This window comes from Ursus americanus, chromosome 13 (genome assembly GCF_024610735.1).
Source record: "Ursus americanus isolate L20-20 chromosome 13, mUrsAme1.1.p, whole genome shotgun sequence".
Lineage (NCBI taxonomy): Eukaryota > Metazoa > Chordata > Mammalia > Carnivora > Ursidae > Ursus > Ursus americanus.
In genome coordinates this window covers 66,411,874-66,417,678 of record NC_142139.1, presented here as the reverse complement: position 1 = coordinate 66,417,678, position 5,805 = coordinate 66,411,874, and positions in this window count along the sequence as shown.

Genomic DNA, 5,805 nt, shown 5'->3' with positions numbered 1-5,805 from the left:
GTCTTGTACCACACTAGTTAAAAGGGCATATGCTTCTAGAATTACAAAACGTATTTATAAATAAATTTGCCAGTCCATCATTGCTTACTTCTTTGCTTTCATTAGTAATTGAAGATTCTAGGAGTTAAGTATTCTAGTTAATATAGGTAAAAATAAAGCTACTAGAAACAATAAGGGTAAAGAAAATGATTGTATATGAAAGGTAGGCAAGAAAAGTAGGATGTGTGTTTTCAGTAACATAAAGTATTAGGAATGGGCATGCATCTTCTTGTTGAGGAAAAGGACAGTAATTTTATCCTAAAGTAAAACGATTACCAGAATAAGAAAGGAAAAAGAACAAAAGCTGAATAGATACAGTAAGTTGTAAAAGGTTTGTGAAAAAGGACTCTTCAGAAAGAAATTTTTTGTGTGGTCCAGCTAAAATTGAAATAGGTTTATTTAAGTTTAAAAAAAGAGAAAGAATTTTAGTATCAAAAGTATACTGGTACAGAATTAAAATCTATTTTTTTCTATTAAAAGGACAGAGTTTTCTTAGATTATTGCTTTGCTCTTAATAAGAAATTGTAAACAAACTTTCTTCACCTTAAATGTAATCTGCCTAGGAAACTAAGATTCTGTTTTATCTTTATCAGGTCTTTGATTACTTAGAAAAATGGGAGACTTCTTTATTAAGAGGAGCTAAAGCTTTTTGCAACTACAGAACCTTTTGAATTTGCCTTTAAAATGTTTTTGTCACTTTAGTTAAATGGACAATTAAGTCTTGTTTCATAATTTTCTGTGATCCTATTTGGTCAAATGTTCAAAATCTTTTTATATTTTTGACAGACTTGCCAAAATTCAAATTCTGGGTAAAATCTTTTTGACCTTGAACTATCTTGAGTTTTTCCAGAGGGTACCTAGAACATCTCAAAGGATTTGTTCTCTCTCCCTACCAAAAGGGAAATGTTAAACCAATTAGGCTTATATTACATGAGAAGCTTGTCAAATAAGAAGTAACACTAAAACTTTTTTACCTTATATTTGTATATGTATATGTAATTATGTGTTCTAAAATTTATATGAAATTCCTAAAATTCTGGTGTGTCCTGATATAATGTTATCAGTTGTAATTTGAAAATATATGTCACAGAAATAAGCAAATTTCTTGTCAATTCCATTGTAATGAACTGGCATCAGATCTTTAATAATGGGCATTTTAAAGTCTTTTGTCATTTATAGACAGTTATTGTTTTACTCTGATGCTTTTGCAAATGTATTTCATCTAAGGAGAAATTCATGAAAAGGACTCTGACAAGTACTGTAGAATACAGGTCTCTGATAGCTTTAGGATCATATAACTGAACTGAGTTGAAGAAAACTTTTTCTCTTAAGTGATCTATGGCTTACAACAAATTGGTAAAATCTTTGCGAATAAAGATGAAGTGATTTTTTTTCTTCCTAAGTGATCCCTCCAGAATTCAGAAACTTGAGTATTTTTTCTCATCGCAGTATAATTACTTGCATGAGTTCAATAAGAATCTGTTCTGTAAACAGGCCGCTGCTTCCTCCTTGGCTAAGATCCTATTAGAAAGGATCATTCCTATTTGGGGAATCCCCTCTTCCTCTCACGTTTGAACTTCCTAGTGATTGAGGAACCCACTTTACTGGTCAGGTGCTTCAACAAATTTGTGCTGTTTGACCACTTTTACAACCTTTTCACCGTGCCCACCACCCTCGATTTTCAGAACCAGTTGAATTACTAATTCATCATTAAGACTGAATTTGCAAAATTTGTAGGAACCCTTGAAATACCCTGGCCAAAATCACTGCCATTGGTTCTTCTGAATCTCAGATCCACTCCTTTTGAAACTGGTGAACTCCCTTTTTGAGATAATCACAGTATGCCTAATGTACCTAGTTAGCTCCTTCTTCCTTTGATCCACAGCTGATAAAAGGGGATATACTTCAATTTTGCTAAGGTCTAATAAAAGCCTAAGAGAATGATCATACTTAGTAGAACAATCTTTCCACAGTGCTCCCAGGAGACAAAACGCTAGACATCATCATGATCTGCAGCCTAGAGGTTTCACCCCCTAGAAAAGACCCTTTTGGAAAGATTTCCTCCAACCTTGCTGGCCGGAGGGACCTTACCAGGAATTGAAGCAAATGACAGTGGAGGCAGAAAACTTTCCCAAAATGATTGGACTAGGCCTGTATACTTTTTCTTCTATTGCATCTCATCTTATTTTCTTTCTCTCTTTCTTGGAAAGACAAAGCTCTTATTCATATTTCCCAATCTATCGCGAAAGGGGCAAATCTTCCTGACCACTAGATCTAACAACAGAAACTCCAATCTATTCACAATGTCAGAGACTCCTTGGTCTTACCTGTCATCAATTTCTCCTTAGTCTCAAATGCCACTACTGATTAAGTCCACAAGCCTTTGAATGTTACCTAGGGGGCTAGGCTATTTTGGCCAGGTGTTCCCATACTTTCCCCAGTCATAACTATGCTAGCTCAACTAGACACCTCCACCTTTGCCAATCATACAACCTTTGTTTCCTCCCAACCCACGTCTTTTCTTTACTTAAATATGATCTGCCCCCTGGACCCAAGGGAAATAAAAATGGGCTAACTCTTCTTTGCAAGGCTTTTAGAAAAGACAGCTTTAGGATGGGATGGCATCTCACAGAATGTCATCCTAATTTCTCTGACCACTGGCTTGAAAATTTCAATCAGGAAATTCCAGCTAATGAATCTATCAATAACCAGACCTTAGCTGAAGTCCTCTGTGCTCCACCTGTTTTCATTTTTATCTGCAGTGGATGGCATTTTCATGGGCATATGAATGTTTAGTTAGCTGGTGAATTGGAGACCAGTGCTTATTGGGACATTTAACCATCCCTGGTAAAATGCATAATAAACCAGAAGCCTCTCGTTGGTCCACCCATTGAGCCTCCATGGCTGCCCTAAATGGGAACTTTCAAGAGGCATAAATGAATCTGTAGGGAAAGCTTTTCTTCCTTGGGTTAGAGTAAATACTAATGAGCATATGATCAGAAATCTCTCCCTAATATTAGGAGAGCTACCCAATTCCACACCAAAGCAGTAACAGCCTAACAATGATCACTTGACTCATTGGCTAAGATCATTTTGGACAATTGCATAGCCCTTGACTAATTGCTGAACAAGAGGCATTTGTGCAATAGCAAACACCACCTGTTGCACTTGGATAAGTGCCTCTGGAGAGATAGAAACTCAATTACACAAGATCAGGGAACAAGTACACTGGTTACAACAAATTTCACCTGATCTCCCTGGTCCTTTGATTTGTTCATTTGGCTACCTTCAGATTTGGGTCATGGTTTAGAACCATTATACAAATTGAATTTGTCATGTTACTTTTAATTCTGTTTTGCATGATTATTTTTAAACTTGGCGCTTGTCAAATCTCTACAGAAGTGATGCATCAGAAGGGGGAATGAAGCATGAGAGACTATGGACTCTGAGAAACAAACTGAGGGCTACAGAGGGGAGGAGGTTGGGGGAATGGGATAGGCTGGTTGGTGATGGGTAGTAAGGAGGGCACGTACTGCATGGTGCACTGGGTGTTATACGCAACTAATGAATCATCGAACTTTACATCAAAACCCAGGGATGTACTGTACAGTGACTAACATAATATAATAAAAAAAAAGAAGAAGTGATGCACCAAATAGAATAATGCTAGCTCAACACTTTGAGCTGATTTCCAAAGCTTACTATCTAGACATGATACCACCTTAAGGGTGGAAAATACCTGAGAGCTCCTTCTTCTACTTTATTTGTTGTGCAAATGTGGTTCCTGTGATTTCCATCACCATGAGGTCTCCCTGCAACCTGGGACAGGAATAACCAGGAAAGGTCCTTTCTGCCACTGAGTGACACAGACAAAAATGTTTAATTAATAAATAACCAACCAAATGCTTGAGTAGCAGTGCTTTCAAGGAAAGATCTTGATCAAAAGAGGGAAATGTGAAAATGAATAAAGGAAACCTAATTCAAAATGGAAAAGGGAATCAAGGAAGGGAGGGTTCTCACTCAGGTACCACTCTTGGCAGCTTACCTTAATACGTCAGCAGGAAGAAGCTTACTTTACATACCCCAGCAAGAAGGAAGATATTCCTCTTGCTTGGCAACAGCTCAGCCAATGAGACACTGCCACAACCTCAAATTCTTGCTCTCCTTAATGAACTTTTATTCAAAATAACCCCTCCCAACCTCTTCCTTTCTTCTTCAAAATTGTTTTCTTCTTTCTTCTTCACACTTGCCTATGGTTCATCATAGTTTCAACTCCTCTGCTATTCCTGAATAAACTCAATTTTGCTGGCTATACTGCTTACCTTTTTCTTTTAATGAGTGACAATAGTCCTGAATGGGAAGTTAATTTTGTAAATATGTCAATTATCCTCCCAATTAATCTATTAATTGAATACATTTCTGTTGTAAATCTTAAAAAAATTTGCAATGTTTGACAAATTAATCCTTAAAAAACATTTTTAGCATGGAACATTTCAAGTGTATTCAAGACTAGAATAATAGCTTAATGTAACCATCACCACCTTCAATAATTACCAACACATGGTCAATCTTGGACAGTCAACTTTTAAGCTCATTTAGAGAGTGATTAAGTAGTCATGAAAAGTTTTGAAAAGACAAAGGAGGACAAACTTTCTCTTACTTTTACCTGATAGAGCTATTGTAGAGGCCTTATATGGACTCATGTTTTTGAGGAAATTTAGAACATGATAAAGGTACAGTTTCAAATCAGTGTGGAAAGATGACTTAAAAAATAATAAATATTGTTTGGTCAGTTGACTACCCAATTGGGAAAAATGGCAGTTAATTAATTTACAACACATCAAAAATAAATTTCAGATAGATCAAGGCCCTAAATATAAAAATTAAACCTATAAGAAGATTAGAAAAATTTATAAGGAATAGATTTTAAATCTTGGTGTAAGGGTGTTCCCAAATCATATGAAAATAATAGATTTGACTGCATGAAAATTTTGAACTTTTGCAGAGTGAAACAAACTTAAAAGACAATTGACAGAATGAGAGAAATATATGCCACACAGACCAAGTAATGGACAAAGACATGTTTAGATGAAATAGGTGGAGCGTTTAGAAATATAAAGTTTGCTGTCACCCACATATACGGAACATGACTTCCCATGTCAAGTCCCAAAAATAGGTTAGATGATGGAATTTGGGTGGTTGTTTTCTTCCGTATGTTTTCCTGGAATTTTCCATTTCTTACAATGATCACGTGTTACATTTGTAATTTAAAATTAAAGAAATCTTAACTAAAATTTCTGGTCTGCCTTACATTGTTCCCTGTTTGGAGTATTAACGTATTGCCAGCTTTGTTTTAGGTTTATGACAGGGAGGCGCCGGGGTTTTTGCTTCCTTTGTGTCACCATGATACCTATCACAGAAATGAATCCTTACAGATATTGAAAAAGAAATGCTCAGGGATTGGCTTAAGCGATGTTGGTGTAGAAGATTTGGGTGCCAACACATGAGCACCTTAACACTTCCTCATTACACATTTCTCCCTAACCTCTATCTCAGTTCCACCCGCGTAAGTCACTCCATCAGGCCAGTACAAATGACACGCAAGAATTCATTCCAGGTGCGCGTGTCAGCGTGACTCCCGCGTCTCCAGGTCTGAAGCTCTCCTGGGAACGCCCCCTCCCCGCCCCGTCGCATGTTGTGTTGTCATCACGTGGCCGGAGCGCACCCTGACGTCAGGGGCGGGGGAGGGACTGCGCAGGCGCAGAA